Source organism: Capsicum annuum, chromosome 6, assembly GCF_002878395.1.
Source record: "Capsicum annuum cultivar UCD-10X-F1 chromosome 6, UCD10Xv1.1, whole genome shotgun sequence".
Classification (NCBI taxonomy): Eukaryota; Viridiplantae; Streptophyta; class Magnoliopsida; order Solanales; family Solanaceae; genus Capsicum; species Capsicum annuum.
The window spans coordinates 183830391-183857009 of record NC_061116.1 but is presented as its reverse complement, the minus strand read 5'-3'; positions in this window follow the sequence as shown (position 1 = coordinate 183857009).

The following is a 26619-nucleotide window of genomic DNA, read 5'->3' as shown; positions in this document are numbered from 1 at the left end:
CTTGGGTTCCTTCCACCCTTGAAGTTCAAGAATCTATCTTTAAAACTTCAATTATGATTTACATTCTTGAATGGAATTGTGTTCATGTATGGGTTGTTGTGTGGGATTTTAAGTCAAGAATATTTTGAGTTTCATATGGATTAACTAGAATATATGTTGATTTATGTAACCCTTATGTTAAATCCTTGAAATGTGGTGTTGAATGTGGTAGTTATGATAATCATATATTGCTCATTCTCATGTACAAGAATTATCTATCCTAAGTGTTTGACAAAATGTCTATGTGAAGGAATTGTGCATAATAACTTATGAGTGATTCTTTTAAGGTTGAGATATGGTTCCATTATCTATGCAATCGAGTCCTGGGGGTATTGAATACCCAAAATTTAGATATTGTCTAGTTTTCTGGAGTCTACAGAACAAATTTAGTTATACAATGAGAGAGATCACTCAGTCAGTTAATGTCGTCAAGTGTCAGTTCAGTCAAGCCTATTACATTTTAGTAATTAGTTCAGTGTCTATTCAATTGAGAGTAGGATTCAGCACCGAGCTAACCCAGGGATGAGGACATTATTGCCAGCAGAGGGTTTGACCCTTAGTAGCAATCCCTGCATTACATAACTACGTAGCCAGCATAGGGTAAATCATCTTCCTGCCAGACTAGGGTTGACGTAATTATATATATCTCATGAGTCTTCCTTCCATATTAGAGTTGACCCAGCTCATGTTAGTAACCCATGGCACGGTGCTAACACCCTTCCAACTAAGGTTACATGCTAGACACCAAATCAGTCCATAATTGGGGTATGTCGGTTAAATGATAACTCCTACAGTTACAATTTTAGTATTTAGTATTCAGTAATCAATATTTTGTATTCATTACAGAACTCAGTTCAGTTCTACATGATCATGACCTATAGTTATCAGTTATTCTGTTAACAGAAACTCAGTACTTCAGCTTTAGATTAATATAGACAGACGATATATGCTTGGTATTGCACGTTCAGTACTTTCAGTAGTCCCAGTCTTGCATATACTCTTCTCTAGTTACTTGATGATATTTAGTTATTATTCTCATGTACGTGAACCTATACATATTATCCTAACCTACCAGTACATTCAAAGTACTGACACATACTATTTTTTTATACTATGATGTCTCATATCATAGGTTCGGACGATCGGGTTCCTAACCGTAATTAGTCAGACCAGTTGATCAATCGTAGCTACAGTAATAAGTCCTTATCCATTAAGGACCTGACACTTAATTAGTCATTTTATTATTTACAGTATTTTAATTTTTCAGTTACTTTCAGACAGCAGTTGTGAGTTAGTTGGGGTATATCCCATCAACTCTTTTATTTCAAATATTTAGAGGCTTTCATACATTTCCAGTAGTAGTTATTCTATAGATGTACTCAGTATTGATTCAGTTTTATGAACCATATAGTATTTTTAGTTTTACTTCTGCATATGCTTCATGATTATTATTCAGTGCTCATATCAAGTACCAATCATGGGTTAGCTTGAGGTCCTTTGGGGTCGTAACACTGTGTAATTCCTAGGGTATAGTCTTAGGGAGTTACAAACTTGGTATCAGATACTAAGGTTCTAAAGTATCCTAGGGAGTCTAAAATCCACATTTAGTAGAGTCTTGTGCATGAGTGTGTAGCACGCCACACTTATGGATTACAGGCTATGAGACATTTTTTGGAAAAGTTCCCTTCCTTCAGTGTTCATATCGTGCGAGTGAGCATGAGCTCAAGTTAAATTCTCTATCTAATCCAACTTTTCCTGCCATTTATAGAACATGCCTCCCATAAAGACTAATGGAAGAGGAACTAGGAATCATCCAGCACCTCCGCTCGTTCAAGAAAACCCCTAAATAAGCATGTTTCTCACGCCGAATTTAGAGAAGCATTCACCACCCTAGCCCATTATATGGCATCTTAGAATCTTCAACCAGCTATTGTTCAAGCCAACCCAGTGTTCAATACTGCTATAGCTAGAATTCGAGACTTCACACGAATGAACCCTCCTTCATTTTTAGGGTCTAAGCCTGAAAAGGACCCACGGGAATTCCTTGACATAGTGCAGAAGGTAACAGACATTATGGGGGTAACTCCTAGTGAGAGTACTGAGTTAGCTGCCTATCAGTTGTAGGATGTAGCTCATACATGGTTTAAGCAATGGAAGGTAGATAGGGGCGCAGATACAGGGCCTATAGAATAGGAGGATTTTGCTACTGCCTTCATAAATAGGTTTTTTCCATTGGAATTGAGGGAGGCTAAGGTATTAGAGTTCATCAACCTTAAGCAGGGCAACATAAGTGTGAAAGAGTATTCCCTCAAATTTACTCAGTTGGCCAGGTATACCCCTCATGTGGTAACTGATAGCAAGTCAAAGATGAGCAAGTTTCTGTCTGGTGTATCTGATAGTGTGGTCAAGGAGTGTAGGACCTCAATATTGATTAAGGAAATGGACTTGTATAGGTTGATGGTACATTATCAATAGATTGAGAAATAGAAGACTAAGGAGAAAGAGAGAGAGAATAAGAGGGCTAGAATAGGTAGCTTTAATTTCACTCAGACAAAGTTAGGGGGTGTTAATCATCCTCAGTTTCACCCAAAATCTTCAGTCCCGGCTCCATATTGGCTAGTGCATCGATGCCCAAATTCAGGAATGATTATATGGATAGGGCGCCAAGTTCTAAATCATAGGGAAGTGTGAACAGTGCTAGAATAAATCTTCTTTGCCAGAAATATGAAAGAAACCATCAGGGTGTCTACAAGGTTGGCCTCGATGTGTGTTTTGGGTATGGTAAGCTAGGCCATAGGATCAAAGAATGTCCTCAGGTGGGTTTACAGAGTTAGCATAACCTCCCCCAGTTTAGTCTGTCCGCCCATCTCAGCAGGGTGCCGCTTTCAGTGCTACCAGTGCACAGCGCCCAAATATTCTCTATATACTTCAGTCTCGACAGGATCGAGAGAGTTCTCCTAATGTAGTTATTGGTACATTGCAAGTCTTTTATTTATATATATATATATATATATATGCTTTGTTACATCCTGGATCTTCTCTGTCTTTTATAACTCCTTACATAGCCTCAACTTTGGAGTCAGTCCTAAAATCCTAATAGAGATTTTCTCAGTCTCTACCTCAGTAGGTAAGTCTATCATATCCCAGTGGGTATATAGGAACTATCCGATTATGGTGTCTCAGAAAGTTACTTCAGCAGACCTGATAGAGCTAGAGCTAATGGATTTTGACATCATTCTTGGCATAGATTGGCTCCATTAATGCTATACTTCAGTAGATTATAGAAATACAGTTGTCTATTTTTAAGTTACCGAATGAACCAGTCCTTGAATGGAGGGGTAGTACCACAACAATTAAGGGTCAACTTGTTTTATACCTTAGAGTGAGAAAAATGATATCCAAGGGGTATAGTTATCATCTTGTGTGAGTCAAAGACTCTAGTTCCAAAACTCCTAATCTTGAGTCATTTTTACTCACAAATGAATTTCCAGATATGTTTCTCGAAGATCTCCCTGGAGTTCCTCCTAAAATAGAAATTGACTTCAGAATAAACCTTCTTCCTGATACTCAGCACATTTGTATTCTACCATACAGAATGGTTCCATCTAAACTTAAAGATTTGAAAGATCAGTTGAAAGACCTCTTAGACAAAGGGTTCATCTGGCCTAGCGTGTCTCCTCCGGATGTACCAGTTCTATGCATGTGTAAGAAAGACGATTCTCTCAGAATATGTATTGACTACCATCAGCTGAACAAAGTTACCAACAATAATAATACCTACTTTCTAGAATCAATGACTTGTTTGAACAACTTTAGGGTGCCAGTTACTTTTCTAAGATAGACCTCAGATCCGGCTATCATCAGCTCAGAGTAAGGGAATGTGACATTCCAAAAACAACTTTCAAAACCTGGTATAGTCACTTCGAGTTTCTAGTCATGTCCTTTGGTGTCACCAATAAACCAGCAGCCTTTATGAACTTGATGAATTGAGTGTTCAAGAAGTACTTGGATATGTTCGTTATAGTCTTCATTGATGATATTCTTGTCTACTCTCGTAATGAGAAAGACCATGCAGACCATCTCAAAATAGTATTACAAACTCTTAGAGCCATCAGTTGTTCGTTAAATTTAGTAAGTGCAAATTTTGGCTATGATCAGTAGCTTTTCTTATCCGTATTATTTTCGGTGATGGAATTAGAGTTGATCCTCAAAAGATCAAAGAAGTGAGAAACTATCCTAGACCCATCTCTTTGATAGATATTAGGAGTTTTTTAGGTTTGGCTGGCTATTACCGACGGTTTGTTAAAGGGTTTTCATCTTTTGCGACCCCTATGTACAGATTGACTCAGAAGAAAGTCAAGTTCTAGTGGTCAGATTCTTATGAGAAGAGTTTTTAGGAGTTGAAGACTCAACTCACTACAGCCCCAGTTTTAACTTTGCCCAATAATTTAGATGGATTTGTTGTATACTATGATGCTTCTAAAGTTGGCTTAGGGTGTGTTTTGATGCAGAAAGGTAAGGTCATAGCCTACGACTCTAGACAGCTTAAGCCCCATGTAAAAATTATCCCACCCATGATCTTGAACTAGCAGCGGTTGTGTTTGCCTTAAAGATTTAGAGGTACTATTTGTATGGAATGCATGTTGATGTATTCATAGACCACAAAAGCCTGCAGGATGTATTTTCATAGAAAGACCTGAACTTGCATCAGAGAAGGTGGTTAGAGTTGTTGAAAGACTATGAAATAAGTGTTATGTATCATCCGAGCAAGGCCAATATAGTGCAAGATGCCCTCAGTAGGTTGTCCATTGGTAGTATGACTCACGTTGAGGATGGAAAGAATAAGTTAGTTTAGGAAGTTCATCAGCTTTCCAGATTAGGTGTCCATTTGGTTAATTCAGTTGAGGGTAGTGTTTGGGTGGAAAATAGTTCAAAATTTTCTTTAGTTTTTTAGGAGAATGAAAAGCAGGACAGTGATCCTAGTTAAACTAAGCTAAAAGAGTCAGTTAGAGACCAGAAGGCCGAGGTCTTCTCCCAAAGGGAGATGGTGTGTTGCGTTGCTAGGGTAGGCTGTGTGTGCCATGTGTAAATGATGTGAGGCAGCAAATTCTTGCTGAAGTTCATGGTGCGTGTTACTCTATTCATCCAGGGGCCATTAAGATGTATCGCGACTTGCGGTAAATCTATTGGTGGAGTGGGATGAAGAGGGACATTGCAGAGTTTGTGGCTAAGTGCTCTATTAGTCAGTAGGTGAATATTGAACACCAAAAGCCTAGTGGTTTCATACAGGAATACAGTATTCTCACATGGAAGTGGGAAGAAGTGAATATAGACTTCGCGATGGGTTTTCCTTGTACTTTTCATCAGCATAATTTGATTTGGGTCATTGTAGATAGGATGACCAAGTCCACCTATTTCTTGCCAGTCCAGACCTCCTATTCAGCCGAAGACTATGCCAAGCTCTATCTCAGAGAGTTGGTTAGGTTACACGGTGTCTCATTATCCATCATTTGAGATAGAGGTACGCAGTTCACCTCTCACTATTGGAAAGCCTTCCAAAGGGGTCTTGGTACCTAAGTCCACCTCAGTACAGCCTTTCACCACTCAGACAGATGGTTAAGCAGAAACGACCATTCAGACTCTAGAGGATATGCTGAGAGCGTGTGTCATTGATTTTAAGGGTAGTTGGGATAACCACATACCTTTGATTGAATTCGTGTATAATAATATCTATCATTCCAGTATACAGATGGCTTTGTTTGAGGCTCTTCATGGAAGGAGACGTAGGTCTTTGATTGGTTGGTGTGAGGTAGGTGAAACTACTTTGATAGAGCCTGACTTGGTGTTTGGTTCTTTGGAGAAAGTTCAGCTAATCAAGGAGAGACTTAAGATAGCCTAGAGCTAACAAAAATCTTATACAGATGTAAGGAGAAAGGATCTTGAGTTTGAGATTGGCGACTTTGTATATTTGAAAATCTCTCCCATAAAAGGAGTGAAGAGATTTGGTAAGAAGGGGAAACTTAGTCCCCGATATGTTGGTCCTTATAGGATTCTGAATTGTTTTGGAAAGGTAGACTATGAATTTGAGTTGCCTGCTGACGTAGTATCAGTGCACCCAGTGTTTCATGTCTTCTTGCTAAAAAAGTGCATAGGTGACCCAGTAGTTGTAGTCCCCGTAGAGAGTGTAGATGTTCAGAATAGTCTCTCTTATGAAGAAGTTCCAGTCAAAATTCTCGAGCGTCAGACTCACAGATTAAGGAAAAAAAGAAGTTCCCTTGGTCAAAGTTCTTTGGTGGAACCAGTCCGTTGAGGGAGCCACTTGGGAAGCAGAAGAAGACATGTGAACCAAGTACCCTTATCTCTTCTCCGAAAACTCATACTCAGCCTAAGGTAACAGTCTTTCTTAGATTTACTCTGTTCCATGCTTAGTTTTATTTGTATATCATTCTCATATCATTCATGCATTCATGGATCAGTTTAGTCATATGTCATGTCTCATGATTCAGTCATGTTTCCACTATGCATGTCAGTATAATCTCAGTACCTCGGTGCCTCTCATCTTAATCAGTCTCATTCGAGGATGAATGTTTCCAAGGGGGAGATACTGTAAGATACCATATAGTATGCCAAAAGAGGTCCCAGACTTATAAAATTTCAGCTAAGTGTTGACATTTAGTCTTATTTTTATCCTCGATATTTCAATGGTTTTATTTTCGATCTTCCTGGCCTTATATTGCCTTAAATTTAATTCATGATCAGGGTTATATATAGGTCATCTCAGTGAGTTTCAAAATTTTTGAACATAATTTGAGGCATATTTGGATGACCAAAACAGCAAGTCAATGCGATCAAGACATGCTGCGTTGGCTGTTGCATCGTCACCATCAATTCGACGCGTCGGTATCGTGTCAATACCATCGACGTGGCGCATTGCCTGTCACATCACTGGGCACATTTTGTGTATTAAGTTATGAGTTTGTGGGGTAATTAGGTCATTTTCCCCACACAGAATTCAGCCATAACCCAAAATTTGGCCTCTCAAAAGGCAAATTCACTCATTATCTCACAAATTCTCTCAATAGCAAAGCCCTAGTTTATCAAGTCAAGACCAATCCCCCCAAAAATTCACCAACAATTCTCACGAATTCAACAATCAAGGTATGTTTAGGTGTTCATCCTTGGGTTCCTTCCACCCTTGGAGTTCAAGAATCGTTCTTTAAAACTTAGATTATGATTTACATTCTTAAATGGAATTGTGTTCATGTATGTGTTGTTGTGTGGGATTTCAAGTCAAGAATATTTTAAGTTTCATATGAATTAACTAGAATGTATGTTGATTTATGTAATCCTCATGTTAAATCCTTGAATTATGGTGTTGAATGTGATATAATCATATATTGCTCATTCTCATGTACAAGAATTATGTATCCTAAGTGTTTGACAAAATGTCTATGTGAAGGAATTCTGCATGATAACTTATGAGTGACGCTTTTAAGGTTGAGATATGGTTCCACTATCTACGCAATCGAGCCCTGGGGTATTGAATACCCAAAATTTACCTGTTGTCTAGTTTTTCAAAGTCTACAAAACGAATTTAGTTATACCATGAGAGAGATCACTCAGTCAGTTGGTATAGTCAAGTGTCAGTTATGTCAAGCTTAGTACAGTCTAGTGATCAGTTTAGTGTCTATTCAGTTTGGAGTAGGATTAGCACCGAGCATACTCAAGGATGGGGGCATTCCTACCAGTAGAGGGTTTGACCCTTAGTAGCAGTCCTTGCATTATAGAATGATGTAGCCAACGTAGGGTAAATCGTCTTTCTGCCAGACTAGGGTTGACATAATTATATACATCTCATGAGTCCTCCTACCAGAGTAGGGTTGACCCAGCTCATGTTAGTAACCCGTGGCATGGTACTAACACCCTTCCAACTGAGGTTACAGGTTGGACACCAAATCAATTCATAATCAGGGTATGTAAGTTAGATGATAACTCCCACAGTTATATTTCAGTAGTTAGTAATCAGTATCCAGTATTCATATAGAACTCAGTTCAGTTCTATACGATCAAGACCTATAGTTATCAGTTATTCAGTTATCAAAAACTTAGTACTTTAGCTTCAGATTAATTTACACAGATGATATATGCTTGGTATTTCCTGTTCAGTACTTTCAATAGTCTTTCATATACTCTCATCCATTTACTTCATGATATTTAGTTATTATTCTCATGCACGTAAACCCATGCATATTAGCCTAACCTCACCTAGCATACCAGTACATTCAAAGTACTGACGCTTACACTTTTTTTGCGCTATGCTGTCTCATATCATAGGTTCGGACCCTCAGGTTCCTGACCATACTTATTCAGACCAGTTGATCAGTCACAGCTACAATAGTGAGTCCTCATCCTCATTTATTATTTACAGTTTTTTAGTTACTTCCAAACAGCAGTTGTGAGTTAGTTGGGGCCTATCCCATCAACTCTTTTATTTTAAATGTTTAGAGGCTTTCAGAAATTTACAGTAGTAGTTATTCTATAGATGTATTCAGTATTGATTTAGTTTTATTAACGTTATGGCATTTTCAGTTTAACTTCCGCATATGTTTCATGATTATTATTCAGTGCTCAAAGCAGGTACTAGCCATGGGTTACCTTGTGGTCCTTTGGGGTCGTAAGCATTGTGTGATGCCCAAGGCATAGTCTCGGGGTGTTACAGTCATTTATAACTAAATAGAACTGATAGTTTGATTATCGAGCAGTTTGTTTGGTTTTTAAAGTCAATTCCCTATTTTAAAGTCCTCGCTGGTTATAATTGGCTATCAAGAACTTCAGTCAAATAACCTCGAATACTAATTTTGACTATTCCAGTAGCTCCAGAATAGCTAGAAGGACCCTTGGTCTAGGTCTCATGGCTCTCAAACTAATTTTGGGCTATTGGCCAAATGTTAAGAAAATAGCAAGTGGGTGTGGACCCACTTTTCATTGAAATGACCTCAAATGGAAATTTTGATTGCTTTATTAAGTCTGGAATGTCAAATTTGATAGGGTAGCATAGTCCATTTGCATATACGAGATTTTGAATAAATCCTGAGGGGTTGGCAGAGACTTGGAAAATTCTAAGTCTCAGCTGGTGTTGGTTCATTTCTTAAGAGATGCCTCTGGTCTCTTAACTAATCTACCAAACCCCAACAAGTATCGCTAAACCAGCAAAATGTATTGTTTAAACAAATATCTTGATAGTGGCTGCTATCACGTAAGTGATGCTTATGTTGCATACGCGACAATTGCTCTGCTAGTCAGATATCTCATAAGCGATCTGTGTTTTAGATCATAAGTATCACTTAAGATACCCAAAGTTTGCTTAAGCGATACCCATGGACCTTTAAAGGGTATAAATACCCCCACTTAGACTAATTTTCACCATTCTTCTTCCATTCTCTAGAATATTAAACCACAAAAAGTGGAAATTCTTTGGAGAATCATTTGTGGGTGGTTTTGGAGCTCTGGAAAAAGTTTATTTATGTGTTTCTCCTTCAAATTTGTATTAAGCTTCCATTTAATATTTCTTGATAGAATTCTCCTTCTTTTTCAAAAATCCCTAGAATCTTAGTGGCGTGATTATTTCACCAATTGATCTCGGAATTTACCTATTTTTTAGAATAGATATTCCTTGAGCATAGAGGAATATTGGGTTGGTTTAGAAATTATGATTTCATAAACGAACCCCGTATGGAATTTTACTTGATTTTTGAACCTCAATCACAATAGTGTAATATAGGTATCATTGTTATCGTTTATGAGTAGATTGTTATTTTGATAGTGTGGCACCTTGTGGAAGATTCTCAAAAAGGGCAATCGGTGGTTTAGCGGATTCTTTGAGCTTTTCTTTGGCATCCAGGTAGGCTACGTTTACCCTCTTCATAGATTGAGCTATTTCATAGTATGATTATGATATTATTCTAGACTTGGGATGGGATTTAGATGTTGGTGGTGTGATTATGTAATACCCCAAACTTTCTTTCAGTTAAATCTAGTCTCCAGAAGAGTTAGCGATGACTTCCTAAATGATTCATGTTTAAATCAGACAGAATTTCCCCAATTTCAACTTTATATCATGTGGGAAATTGAATTATCTTTCTAACAATACCAATTTTATCCAAATCCGGTATCGGAGTAAAAAGTTATGGATGTTTTATAGAGAATTGTCGGAACTGCCCAGAAGCGATGGTCAAGTCGACGGACCGTCGCCCAAGCCATCGCAACTAAGGTAGTGAACCCATATTGTGGCCAAGTGCGATTGTTAGGACCGATAGACCGTTGCCCAAACCTTCGCAGACAAGGCAGAAAGTTCAGGTTCTGGCCAAGTACGACGTGATGGACCGACAGATCATCGAGGCAGCAACGGACCATCCCCAAACCGTTGCCACTTTCGATCAGCAATTTTAAGTCATTTTTAAAAGGGTATTTGGGTCTTTTTTCACCCATTTTAACCCCTAATTATATCAGACCAGATCTCATAACTTCATTATTCATCCACAATACCAAATTAGGGTTTCTCTCAAAGATCAATCCCCAAGAACAAGAAACCCTAGGTGTTTAATCCCAAGTCAAGAATTCAAGCTTTCCTCCACCAATCTTTGAGAAATCATCCACCTAGGTATATAAAGTATTGATTCATGGGTTTCTTTCACCCATGAAGCTCAAAAATCCCATTTTAAACTCATGAATTGTGATTTCCATGTAGTGGGTTAATTTTAATTATGTTGTTGTGGTTGTATGAATCCCAAGTTTGAGTTTTATGTACTTTTCAAGATATTATGCTAGTATGTGGGTTGGAAACTTTTAAATTGAGTCGAATAAAGTATCCATGATGTTTGAACTAGTGTATATGCCTAAGCCTAAGGTTGTGCATGCAATGTGTTTGATAAAATACCCAACAGAATAAGAATCATGCTTTAGGACTCAATTATGACCAAATTGATGAACCCATGCTTTACCCTTATGTTTAAAATGACTTCCATGTTATTGTTATGCATTGAAATTATTTGATGGATTGTTTATGAGAATTATCCCTATGAAACTATGACATGTTTATATGTATTCCTATTCAAGTACTAAACCATGATAATCAAGTGCCTCATGAAATTCCCCCAATGATTGTATTAGGGATTTTTGTTTATGGTTGTGAGTCCAGGAAGTGTCATGTCTTATCAGTTTCATGCTATCGAGTCCTAGGGGAACTTATACCTTTCAATTTAGTTGTGTGCCTAGAGCCAGTGTCAGTTTTCAAGATACTCTCAGTCAAGCCATGTTCAATAGAATTCAGTCAGTCTCATGATTCAAGAAAACTCAGTAATCCTAGTAATCTCAATAATCTCAGTAATCTTAGTCAGTTATCAGATCTCAATAATATTTTATCAGTCAACAGAACTTAGTGAACAAAGTCCAGTCAGTTCAGTATAATTAATTTAGTGTCTAAATAGATAGAAGTAGGATTCAGCACCGAGTGAGCCCAAGGATGGGAACTCACCTGTGAGTAAAGGGTGTGATTCTTAGAATAAATCCTTGTGCTACAGAACTACATAGCCAGCGTAGGTTGAAACATTGTAATACCCCACAAAGTTCTCTCGTAGTCTGAGCCTTAGAGTATGTCAAGTAAAGTGTAATTCCAGCCTTAAAAGATCGAGAAGTGACTTCTAAAGTGAGAAATATTTTAAATCTAGAAGTGAGATATAAGATTTCCGTCAATATCAAATTCTCTCAAATCCAATACTCGGGCGAAGAGTTAGAGCCAATTTAGTGAGATAGTGTGCCACTGGCACTTTAGCGCATCGCGGAGCCAGCCAAAATGGCAATTGTCAAATTCCAGTGAGCCTCTGCGATTCCACCGTGTCGCGATGTCTTTCCAGTTTGCAACTAGGGTGGCAAAACGATTTACACCGCGTCGCGCCAAGGCTCAGTTTCCTAACTGTCTAATTTCTAGTAAGCTGGCACGATTATGGCGCGTCACGCCAGCACGTAAAATTAGAGTTTTTTTTCCAGTTTCGGATTTTAATTCCAAGGGTAAAAAGGGTTTTTTCTCAACCCCTATATATACTCTTTAACACGAGATTCAACATGTTTACACCTAAATATTTTTGGTTTCTCTCAATTTTCTTCAAGAACAAGACCTAGAGTTTCTAATCCAAGACCCAAATCATCAAGGTTTCACTGTGAATCTTTCAAGAATTACATAGCAAGGTATGTTAGATGTTGATTCTTGGGTTCCTTCCACCCAAGAAGTTCAATCCTCTTTTTTCTAAATTTAAAGATCTTATATTTATGAGTTTTCATGATTCATGTGAATTGAAATTGAAGTTCATGTTATTATTGAGTTAAATTCATGTTTTTTTTATAAAATCTCAACAGTTGTTTCTAGTATGTGATGAATTGTATGATGTTCATGATAAACCCTATTCAAGTTGCATGTTAAGTGTTGTGTTTATGTCAATTGAGTGTAGAAATTGTTGAATAACCAAATCATGCTCCTCATATGTTTGATAAAATACTTATGTGAAGGAATTAGAGCCGTTATAGCATGTTGACTAAAAATCCCCAATTGTGTCCAAGCTCATGCATGCCAAGTGTTTGTTGAAAAACCTTAATGAATGAATTGTTACATGTCAGCATGAAATCCACCAACTATATGCTCTTCATGCATGTTAAATGTTTGTTGCAAGACCTTGTTGAATGGAGTATGAGCCAATAGCATGTCTCCCTATACTATCACATGTTTATGATTTCCAAGTGCTTGAAGAGATGCTTTAATGATTGTAATGGTGAATGAATGTCATGGTCATGAGTATTCAAGAATGTTTATGTTTTACTTTTATGTTATCGAGTCCTAGGGTATTTATACCCGATAATTTAGCTGCAAGTTTAGAGCCCGTGTCAGTTTTCACAGTAATCTCAGTCAAGCCACGATTCTTAGAACTCAGTGAGTTATAGAACTCAGTACTCTTAGACAGTTACAGAACTTAAGAAATTTCAGTAATCTAAGTATTATTAGCCTTCCAGCTTTAGTTCACTACTCAGCTCAGATCTTAGTAGTATTCAAGTGTTCAGTTCAGACCTCAGTAATATTCAAGTAATCAATTTAGAACTCAGTATCATTCAGTCAGATAATGAGAATTCAATAGTATTCCATCAGATAATGGAACCAAGTGAACTCATCTTAACTCGGTTAATTAGTATGATCAGTAACAAATTAAGCCTAGTCCAGTACAGTCTAAGAATTAGTTCAGTGTCTATTAAGTTGGGAGTAGGATTCAACACCGAGCGATGGCAGGGATGGTGGCTTCCCCGTTATTTAGGCAGAGTTGTTAGTAGAAATCTCTATACCTCCAAAACTGCGTAGCCAGCACACGATGAGAAGTCACCCATTATAATAAGCTTGACTACCTTCTAGGAGTCACTCATTATATTAGGCTTGGCTCCAACTAGATGTCACCCATTATATTAGGCATGGCATCTAGGTTCAGAGAGAAGTGTCTTTACTCGCGGCACGGTACTGACACCCTTCCAACTGGAGAACAGGTTAGACCCCAACTTACTAGAAAGGGTATGTCGGTTAGATGACTACCTCCCACAGTCTCAGTAATAGAAGTCAGTTGAGGAGTCACCCATTATACTAGGCTTGACTACCTCTTAGAGATCACCCATTAAATAGGCTTGATCTCAAATTCAGAAAATCATATTCAATATTAGTAGACTCAGAGATCACCCGTTATATAGGCTTGATCTTAGATTCAGACAACCATATTCAATATCAATAGACTCAAAAATCACTTATTATATAGGCTTGATCTCAGATTCAGACAATCATATTCATTATCAGTAGACTTAGAGATCACCCATTATATAGGCTTGATCTCAGATTCAGTTTATCAAGCATTGGACATCATTACCAGTAAACTCAGAGGTCACCTATTATATAGGCTTGATCTCAAATATAATAAATCAGTATCAGTATCAGTATCAGCAAAATTAGACATCAATCTCAATAGACTTAGTTATTCAGTCTCTCAGTATTAGTAAACTCAGACATCAGTACTAGTAGACTTAGTCATCAATAAGTCAGTATTTAGAAACCCGTATTCAGTGTTACTGCGATTCCAGTTTTGGTTTGTGCATTCATGTATATGTCCTCCTTTAGTACTCTCATGTTATTCAGATAAGTAACTGTTCATGCATAATCCCTTGAATTTAGCCTTACCTTATCTAGCATACCAGTACATTTAAAGTAATGATGCATACTTTTCTCTTGGGCTATGGTGTCTTATACCATAGGTTCCGAAGCGTGATATCCAGAGCACCCTTAGCAGTCCAGACTCAGTCAGCAGCAGTAGATGTAGCAGTGAGTCCTTTTTTTAGGATTATCCTTAATTTATTATGGTATTAGACTCAGTTTATTTTTAGTAGACGGAGTTAGTTGGGGACATGTCTCATTAACTCCACAATTCAGACAAGTTTAGAGGCTTTTTAGACAGATGTATTAGTATTCAGTTTTTAGTATTGAGTATTTTTAAATATTTGGACCTTATGGCAAGTTTTCGCTAGTTTTCCAGATTTATCATATTATATTATGCAGTGCCTAGGTACAGATATCAGTAGAGGATTAGGTTGTGGTCCTTCGAGATCATGAGCACCGTGTGGCATTTTAGTTCCAGAAAATTAGGGCGTTACAGACATCTAACTTGTTAGATAAGGGTTGATGAGGTGATTTAACCTGTTAGATTAGGGTCCCACTATTCTCCTTAGAGTACCTATTAGATATGGGATTACTTACAGCTTTTCCTTACCAGTGGTGCGGTATTGACACCCTTCCAATTGAGGTTACAGATTGGACCCCAGCTCAATTATATTATCTTATTTAGGGCCTGTTGGTTAGATGACTAATTCCCATAGTTACAGTCTTAGTCTCAGTCTCAGTAATAGAACTTAGATAGTTCTACAGAATTTAAGACTGTAAGATATAGTCACCTATCTCAGTACGAAACTCAGCTAGTTCCATCAGAAATAGGACTGTCAGACACAGTCATTCAGATAATAGTATATCAGTTATAAGAAACTTATGTTACCAGTATTCAGATTCAGTGATGTCATGATCTCTGTTACAGTTCACGTATTCATGCAACTATTCTTACGCTCATGTTGTTCAGTCAGTTAGTATTGTTCATGTATATAAATCCTTTGCATTCAGCCTACGTCACTTGCATACCAGCATATTCAATCATACTGACGTATTTGCGCTATAGTGTTTTATACCATAGGTTCAGAAGAACGAGATCCAGATCACCTTTAGTAGATCAGACGTTCAGCAGACAGACTTACAGTGAGTCCTCATCATTCGAGGATGTTATTATTTGATTATTTCATTCTTTCAGTACTTAGTTTATTTCAGTAATTGGAGTTAATTGGGGACATGTCCCATCAACTACTCATTCAGATAGTTTAGAGACTTTTAGACTATAGCATGTTCAGACAGTTATTTCAGTTTTATTTAGTATCTATATACCGTATTTCCAGATGTTATGTTTTATCAAATATTTGAAACTTATGGCCTTTTAGCCTTTTTTTCTACATTTATACAGTATATTATGCAGTGCCCAGTTACAGATATCAGTCATGGGTTAGCTTGTGGTACTTTGGGTTTATGAGCACCATGTAGCGTTTCAGGTACCAGATTTGGGGCTTTACAGATTAGGCCATCTCAAATACCATTTTAGGCATAATTATCTTAGTTTCTCATATCTTAGGTGAAGTTGTCTTTATGGTTTTTTAGGATGAAAATACCTAAGTTGCTTAATCTAGGAGGAGATTGTCTAAGTCACTTGTGTTTAGGGTGGAACTTACCCTAGTTTCTATTACCTTAGTTGCTCTAGGTTGGGAGAAATTGCTATTTTAGGGCTAGTTATGGCTTACTCAATGTCTATAAATGGATTTAGATACCTTAGCCTAGTTCGGGGTAGATTTTGCTATAAATGGATTTTGGGGAGTAAAAGTGGGGCCTCCTAACAAGGACATGTGTTAACCTTATAAGCTTATTTATGCATGATATACCCTTATTAATGGTAGATTTGGGGCTTGGGTTATTAAATATATCTACTGATTATGTTAGCGGGATATTGAAAGATTAATGCCTAGTGATATAGCTTACAGATATGATTATTGTTATGAATTTCGGATATGCCTAATGATATAGCTTACAGATATGATTATTGATATGAATTCCAAATATACTTAATGATGTAGATTATAGATATGATTATTGATATGAATTCCGGATATGCTTAATGATGTAGCTTATAGATATTATTATTGATATGAATTTTGAATATACTTAGTGATCTAGTTTGTAGATATGATTATTTATATAGATTCCAGATATGGCTAATAGTATGACTTATAGATATAATTATGGATACGACTTATGGATATAATTATCATCATAGCATATAGGATTGGTTGTTGGCTCGCCTAAATAGGTATGGTATTTGTATAGTTATATGGGCGTGGCTATCAGTATGACGTATGGTTGTCATGACCCAAGACTATATCCTACTCGTAACATGGTGCTTAGAACCACAAGTTGTCCTAAGTTAACCTTTGGTACTAGCATGATGCTTGAGCAACTAATTAAAATATATATAAAAGCTAAATTGATTAAGCAGAAGAATAATCATGAGATAAGTTGTGTCAATATGTTACTATTAAAAATTTACAACACTGAAAGAACGAAGAGCTTAAACTACATAAGATAACTCTGTCTGACCATCTATGAAGCCTCTACTAATACTGACTATAGGTAGCTGGTACATGACCCCAACTATCCCCAGTCAATACATACAAATAAGAAAATAAAATACAGGAATTGCTATATACTTGAGTCCTCAAAATATGAGAACTTATCACCTGCTGGTTGAATGATATGATCTTCCTGACTATGATCCTGAGAGTAAGCACCTAAATCTACATCACATGAAAAATGTAGGCAGAAGAGGTATGTGATTAGTACTTTGGAATGTACTGAGTATGTGAGATATGCACTAGTCATGGAAAAAACACTTAAAATATGCTTTGAAATTGAGAACGTAAGTCACTTACTTAAGTATACATTTAAAATATGTTTGTATGTAAAAGCTATGAGGCGTGGTGAAATATCTAAATCATGAACTAAAATATTTTTGTAAACTTGGAAGCGGTAAAAGCATAACTATTACATCTAATCTCAAGTTAATATTGAATATAATGTCAGACTATACTGAATGCTAACTGGAAAAAAAAAGATAAATTTAGGTGTAAACTGAAAACATGGAGCTGAACTGAGTACAATGACCTTATATAAAATACATATATACTGATATGTAGTGATAGTCTAAAAATTTATAGTATAAAATAAAGTAAAACTAGACTGAGGGTCATGTATGAATACTAGGTCTAAAACTGTAGGCTGTAAATTGATGTGATGACCAAGTAAATAAAGTTGTAATTGATCAATAATATACTGAATAAACTGATTACAAGGTCATTCAATAACTGAGTTTGGGTATGGGAGAAACTATTAACAGACATATAACCATGTGAGCTAAACATGGAGTTTGATGTATAAACCCAATTGAAAAGGGCCCAATATACCTTGCCAGGGCATAAAGGTGGAGTTGACGTGGTACCACTAAACTGATGTCCAAAAGAACTAAGTTGCCAATGCTAATCTGATGGGTGACCCTTTCGATCCTATAATGGCGTTGTAGTTCTGGAACTTAGGGACATCTAGTAAAGGTCTCATCCTAACTGATGGATGATCCTTCATACCTAAGTTTTCTCGATGCTAAGTACTACTACCAATGAAATATAAATTGATATACTGAATAGCTCAATGTTACTAAAGTCCTGATGTTGAAAGATAAATTCTTTGTGTGAAAGAATTCTAATTCATGAAAACTGAAGGACTAAGTGTTTGATTGAAAATGAAAGATATCCTAAGTCATTGGGTGTTCATAACCCACCATCTCTGAAGAATGCAACTAATAATGAATATTTAATATTTGGAAGAAAAAAGGGAAACTTCACAACACAAGTCCAAAATCATGAATTTACCAGCATACCGGGGGTTCATAATTCTAAGTATGTGAATATACTAATTTTCATGGGAAAACATGATATGTCAACTAATATGAGCTGAAATCCATATAATCATGATAAATAATGCTTAATAATCTAAAAAAAATTGGTTACATTATTCATAGAATGATCATATACTTTAAATCTAGAGTAATAACATGTAAATCATGTATGGGCATGAGAATATTATGAATGGTAAAATATAGTCATAAGAAATCACAAATAATCATGAAAACATGCTCATGAAGGTAAAATATATTAAGGAGAATTGAATTTAGGCTTGGAATTCTATATGGGTAAAAACCATAGTTCATGAGAATAATAGAGATCATAACTAAAATTTATACTTTAAAACTAGGTTTTGGGCATAAAGGTTAAAGGAATCCCTTATTGAATATCCACATACCTGAGGTTCATAACCTTGAAGAAATATTTAGATTTGGAGTCGGAAGTTGAAAAGCCCTATTTCTTTCTTGGAGAGGAAAACTGCCTCTTTCTTTCTCTAAATTTTTTAAGTGTTGAATGAATTTAGAGGAATAGGGGACTTATGGATGTTTTAGTATAATGATTCAACCCTTGGAGTTCTTAAATGACATAGATTTTGTGTTATAATAGTGAGAAAAGACTAAACAACCCCTCAAAAATAGTCTGAAAAACTCCTAAAAGAAGCCCCAACGGCTTAGGCTACGACTCGTAGGGTCTGGCCACGAGTCGTACCTTGAGTTATGGTCAAAGGAGCCAAATTTTGGTCCCCAATGTTGTGACTATGAGTCCTCCTGACTACTCGTAGGGTCTGACTACACGTCATCGTCAAGAGTCGTTGTCATTGACAGCTTTGACAGTGCTTCAGTAATTTGACCATAACTTTTTGATCTGATATCAGATTAAGGCGAAAATGACTGAGTTGGAAATATAATTCAATTAACTATCATTTGGTGGGTATTGATCTCAAAAATAATTAGTACTTTAAAAGTTATGCTCGTCTAAAGTGGAGGATATTTTGACTTGTCTATAAGCTAGGAGTTATTTGAGTCCTTAATATAAGTCTAAATCACTTCTCAAACTACCAAAACATGATTTTTGATTTTTGAATGAACTTGAATCTTGATTCTAATATTGACTTGAATTTTTGAGGTGTTAAATAGTTATGATTCTTGCTTTGGTGCTTAGATATGAGTAAAGGAATGGTTTATAATTAGGGTTTATTGATATAGTCTATTGAGTTTAGATTATCGCTATGGTTTGTTGATATGGTTCATTAATACGGTTTATTAAATCAAGTTTTGGTTCAAGTTCGGTGAATAATGGTAATGATTATGATGATATTGAGTTTCGGTTTAAGCCTGACAAATAATGTTAATGATGATGATGCTATTGAGTTTTGGTTCACGTCTTGCATTGAGCGTTCTTTATGATGTGATATGGTATGGATGGATTCTTGGTTATGGCATGATAGTTGGTGAATTATGGTTATTCGTGGTTATTTACTTTCCTTGATTGTACCCTCCAGGCTTATTAGGGCTTGCATTGGGTTATTTATTTTTCTGCACCTGTTGGGTTATGGAAACCAATTTAGTAGCTATAATGGTGTGATATTTATGTTATTATTACGGTCTGTATCTCTTTATTCATGTACAATGGTGATTAGGAGTTTATTTCCAAGATTGCTTTTTACCTTGACTTAGCCTATTTTATCTCGCATTTTATTGTAATTATATCATGATTTAGCTTAGTCGGGCGATGATACCTACTGAGTACTTGTGATTTTGGTATTCATAATACAATTTTGTACCTTTTTGGTGTAAATTTGAGTACTAGTTATCATCGCTGATTCAACGATCGTGCAGGGTTAATTTTGGAGATTAGGTAAGCCCTTGCAGTTGGAGTTACCCTTTTTCCTTTCTTACATATGTCTAGTCTTTCATCTTCGAGATGGATTGTATTATTTCACTATTTAATACGCATAGTTCATGTATAGTAACTTTTGTATCAACAATACTGAATCTTGGGATGAATGTTGATTCTCTATCTATCTATTAGACTTTTATATCTGCATATTTACTATTTAAGTCTTTATTCATTAATTTTTGACTTTTTGGTCACTTTCTATCAAGTTAGCCCATTGCATCTAGCTCCGGGCTATGACTTGTCTTACCAACTAGCAGGATTAAGTAGGTTCCATCATGACTCATGAATCGAGTCGTGACAAGTAGACATAAATCTGGAAGTGGAGCGGGGAATTTAAAGTCAAAATTGGAGGAAAATCTTGTAGAGAATATTGTAGTTGGAAAGCCCAATTTTAGTGTATTACTTTGGTGGAAATATGACTCAGCTAGATTCACCTTTCTTTCTAAGATGGCTCGAGATATTTTAGTTGTTTCAATTTCAAGTGTAGCATCAGAATATGTTTTGGTACCGGGGAGAATATTTTTGATTCATTTAGGAGTTCATTAACTCCTAAATTGGTACAAACTCTAGTGTGTCTACAAGATTGACTTCGAAGTGAATCACAACCTATAAGTGTCGAGGAGGATTTAGATTCCCTCGAGCAACTTGAAAAAGGTAAGAAAAGAATCTTTCATTTGGTGAATTATTTATTTAATATTTTTGTTGCTTGAGTCTTGACTTATTTTTTTAATTTCTTTAGGTTTGGCCAAACTTGGAAAAGAATCTAGCATTGATGACATGTAGGATTGTATATGGTTAAGATATGAAATTTTCGTAAGTTAATTATGTTTGTTTTTCAAGTTTATACTGTTTTGGTCAAGTTATTATACTGTGTTGGACAATGACTTATATAAAATGACAAGAAGAGACGGCACAATGAATTGTTGCTTGACTCTTTGTAATAACAATAACAAGCTTCCTAAGAATGAATTAATGTAATAGTGTACAAGCACATAATAAGAAACTAAGGCAATACAGTCTGCTTACACTGTATTTTCTCTGGCACTGCAGTCTACTTATCCTATATTTTCTCTCAATTTGTCTATCATTTCCTTGCAAGATTCCTTGTAGCCTACAGTTTATGATATTTATTCATGACAAACAACGGCTATGAATAAGTTTAATACCAGATGAGTGAGGTCCATGCTTCAACATTTCAATACAAGGGAAAAAGGAAGACACTATAACATGTAGAAAAAACATGTGGTGCAACATTATTGAAAGAAGTTGTTGATTCTACCTTTCCTCCTTATATGTATGTCTTCTTTATCTATAGAGTGTAATCTCCATTAATGTAGGATTCTCATCATAGAGCTTTACTTGTCTTATCTCTGCCATAGCATTAAGAAACACCTGTTCCAAGAAAAAAAGAAATATAATCTCCAAGTCAGAATGTTTAGCAATGTATTGTTGATATTCACGGAGTCTCTACTAGTGATATCATTATATCTCTTTAGATTTGTATGTATATATTTTACAATGTGTGTCTGTGTGATCGCCAAGCAACTAGCATGAGAAGAATTGACATGCAATCTTAATTTGGCCCAATTGAATTACACTAGTTATATATTTATCTTTAAGTAGTAGTGGGCACTGTTGTTGTTGCAGCCATTGACACTCTTATATCAGTAAGAAGGGTTGTAGACTTGTAGTAGAATGAACAAATCTAGTTGTAAGGTGGTAGGTTTGCTTAGTGGGTTTCCTACTAGATTACTGGTGGGATAAAAATAGAGTAATTTTGGTCATATATACAATTGTCCAACAGCTATATGATTTGTATGAGCTGACCATACATTAGTTTGTTACATATGTTTGCGTGTGTTCAACTTCATCTATCCTAATTTCCTTTCTCCTTGCATATATAATATATGTTTGTCCAGTGTTGTGACATCGCTCAAACTACACCTCCTTAGAAGGATAAAGTAGTCGATATCAAAATATAGTAATCCAACTAGGTTGGGGTCGATCCCATAGGGAATAGGCTAGATATATCTCTCAAACTTGTTGCAATCACTGAGTTGTGCAGAAAAATAAATAGGGGGATTTGCTAGAATAGTAAATAGTAACAAGAATTGAATGTTTTGGTTGTAATCGATCTAAAACGAACACTAGACTTGTGTTTCCCCTTGCTTCTAACTCGATAGATTTATCATACACTATCGAATTATTCTAATACCTTGCATGCAGAATCTAAGAAGTTATGTATCACCAACTATCTTGTGGACTCATTGGCAAATCTCACTCTTTACCTTGTAAGTCTCAGAGTATTGCGTTACTAACCCTTGCCCTGGATCCCTAATTAACTATTACCTTCTGGGTCTCAAGTTAATTAGATAAAGATAATTAGCTTAAGTAGATGAAGATGATTAGCTTATATCGATAATTAGCTTCAAATTACTATTATGGTTTTTTTTATAATCTCTACCTCTTTTTTGAAGTAAGTAGTGAATACAGGCGAGTTCTTAACGTCGGCCACCGCTAAGAAATCAATTAAATTGAAGAAGACCACAATACATGCAAGAATGTTTATCTAGAATGACTTGGCACTTTCTCTACTTCATTAATCTGTCAGGATTCCCACAACCCTAGCTAAGGGAATTAGCCGCTCATAGTTGAGAGATAATTCATGGAATTCATAGACAAAAATATAGAATAATCTCGCAATAATGAAAGAAGAAAACCCAAAGTCTCAAATAAATTATTCAACCAAAAACCAAGAATACAAGATTCCCAAGATCAAAATTCAATCTTAGAATCAAAGGATGTTTGTAAGTGTAAACTTAGCCCTAGAGGGCATTTCCTAGCATATACTCACTAAAAATATCAAAAGGGTATTTATAGATTACATGGAAACTCTAGAAATCAAATCCTAAATAAAAGAGGAAAACTTGAATGGGTGGCCACCTACAGTGCCACTTACGGGCCGTAGGTGGCCCCACGTAAGTATTATACCACTTCTAGGGCATCAAACTCTCTGGAGCTCAGCTTTTTGTAACCTACGTCCCTACCTACGCCTCTTAGGTGGCACCTACGGGGCATAGGTACACTAAGTAGGTAGTCACTTTTCAGCTTTTGACTTCTTTTCTTTTGATTAGTTCCCAGAACCTATTTCCCTACAAAATCACTTCAAAAACACATAAAACCTAAAAAAAAATAGCCTTACGTACATACATATTCTCTAAGTTTAAGCATCATAAGTGCTATGAAATCATGGCACATCATGTTCTAACTAATCTAAGCATTGATTAATATGTTTTCTAAAAGCAAACTAGAGATAATGAGAAGCTACATTAAAATTTCTGTAAGTTGTAAAAATCTCAGTTATTACTTGTTCCAACTCTTGGAAAGTAATGTGGAACAAGAATCTTGGAGAAACCTAAGAATATTGTGCACATGATTTTACTTTGTCCTGCCTTTGTATGGGTCCTTAACTCCTACATCATACAGCCTCTGCACTGATATTATTTGGAAAACATACTTATTTATGTACTTTAGTTTGTTATAGTAGTTATAAAAGCAGCAGGATATTTTATGAAGAATATTTTAGGTTAGTACTAATACTTTGTTTCATCATGCCTCCACTTCGTAGACTTAAAGATCGATCACATATTTGGAGTCACTGTATAAATCTTAAAGCAGATGATGATGGACAATGCAGAGTATAGTGTGTTCATTGTGATAATGTTTATAATTACAAGTAAAAAATCGAGACCGGCCGCTTAGCAAAACATACTAAGCATTGTTTGGAGAGGATGGAGCGTCGTCATATAAGGATTGAACAGTTATTAGTACTGTGTTTAGAGTTTGGACTTAATTTAAAATTGTTACAGAGTGTGAATTTTTTGTATTTTGTTTGTGCTAGGCAGTTTTAAATTTGCAACTGCTGGACAGTTTTTTGTGCAAAGTGCATACTATTGTAGCCATGTTCTTGCTTATGTGCTTATGGTTTATGAAAGCATTATATTTTGGCAGGATTATTTGTGGCTTTCATATTTTGTACTTGTGCATGAAAGACAAGCTACAGGAAAAAAGGTAACTAACTGCAAGAAATGCAGTTTGTGCAAAGAAAGAGACAAAAAGTAATAAGTAGTAGCTTTGAGTACCTATTTTTTTTATTATGTTTTAATTAATCACTACACAGTGTTACTTTGAAAAGTTTTTTGTAAGCATCCAAACACTTGGGGGGGATTGAAAGAAGTAAGCACACAATTAGTCGAAGGGGTTTAATATTTACTATATATACATTAAAAAAAGTTATCATGTATAAATAATATAGTTTTTTGCCGAAGGAGATTCAATGAACCTCTTGTCCATATGTTGGCTCGAATCTAGGATTTGAAGTCTCCGATTGATTTAAAGAATAAGTCTACTTGGCACCCGGAGACTCCGACACTACTAGAAAACTGTCAATTACTTGGGGATCTTACCTAGGGAAAAATATCACAAGAAATACATGCGGATTTACCTGAGAAAATTTTAAATTCCTCAACATTAGAATATGTTACTTGCGAACTATATATTTTCAATAAATTCCACAGGTAAATTTGATGCCATATTGCACAAATTTCGTACTTGCGACATTATCTGGGGAAATTTATCAGTGGGTATTTTATCTCTAGGTAAATCCACAGGTAGATGGACAAATATATATATATATATATATATATATATATATATATATATATATATATATATATTTTAAATTCTTAGAAAAATTTTCAGGTAATTTATGCTACGAATTTACGTAGAGATATTTAGTGAAAATTTATGTGGCGGCTTTTATTACATGAGAAATTATTTGGGGATTATTTGCTGCGAATTTTGCTAGGGATTTATTCTTGGGGATTCACCTACAAAATTATTACTTGGAAAATTATTGATGGATTGTGTTGCGATAAATTTAGCTGAAATTATTTCTTGGGGATTTCCATACGAAATTATTACTTGGAAAATTATTGGGTGACTGTATTGCTATAAATTTAGCTAGAATTATTTCTTGGGGATTTACATAGGATTTTTGTGACTTGAAAATTTTAAATAGGAAAAGTATAAACTTGAATAACAAAAAACATAAAACAAAAAGAAATTAGACATTAAATCGGTGGACACGTATAATCAAGAAAAAGATGCTCAAGAAATTAAAATTAGTTTGTTGAAATAGATGGTATCACAAATGTATTCAAGCTAAATAAACCTTAGCTTGAATCATTATGTTATCACCAAAAAATTAAAGAGGTGAAATTTCGTTGGCCTAAGATAGGGCGAAGAACGACTCAGGGCTCAAATAGAGCGTGTTTTTCTATTGGTTTTAATTGTTTAATTTAAATATAATTGTAAGGCATCATACTACCCATGATAATGTAATATATCAATATAATGTATATTTAGGAGCCGTTTGGTGTGAGATATAAGGCATAATAATCATGAAATAAAATAAAAAAATATTTTATTGTATATTGAGTTGAAAGTATTAGGTAGTTTCGGAATTATATATATGATGAGATTAGGGGTGGGCATTCTTTTTGTTCGATTTGCTTGTTTAATATCCATTCGATTTTTTGATTTTTGGATTGACGAAAATGACAACCGTTATTAAACCAAAATAAATTCGATTTGGTTCGATTTCTATATATTTGGTTCAGTTATTTCAAATTTTTATTTCGGTTTTGAAGATTAAAGTACTTATTCTTTCTTTGTCATGACCGGGCATTTAAAATTGGTGATTTATTTTTTAGAAAAAAATATTTTTTCAAACCTATTTTTTATTTTCAAATATAAATAACTCAACATGGATGAAATGGAATGAAATAATAAAAAAATATTATTCATACTGAATATATAAAATAATATATATATATATATATACATATATAATATATAATATATTAAAAGTGTGAAGACCCTTGGAAAAGTGATTTGAACTTTTTACCCATAATTAAAAGACTCTTCTTTAGACAAAACTGTCTCTTCACTATTTTTTAAATTTATTATTTAATTATTTTTTATAATATTAACTAGACTTCCTAAAATATATGGGACTCCTAAACTATATGGTTGGAGAATTTATTAATATTTTCCTTTCTACTAGACTTCCTAAAATATATGGGACTCCTAAAATATATGGTAAGAGAATTAATTAATATTTTTCTTTCTACTATTCAAATAGAAAAATACTCCTAAAATAGGACTCTATTAAGAAAATACTTCAACAAATATTGAGATGTACGTTAAACTAGAGAACAAACCGGTTTGCCTATTGGGAGAATATGATTGATGCTCATCTAACTTGATTCGATTGCATGTCTAGATTGGTGGATGCTTGATTTTCTAACCCTCAACTTCTTCACTGTTTTTGTCAGCATAATAGAATTTAACATGTGTATATATATATCTTCTCTGTTTTCATTCAAAATCATTCTTTAAGGTTAAAATTTTCACTCAGACAAGAATTAGTTGGATCAAAATCGA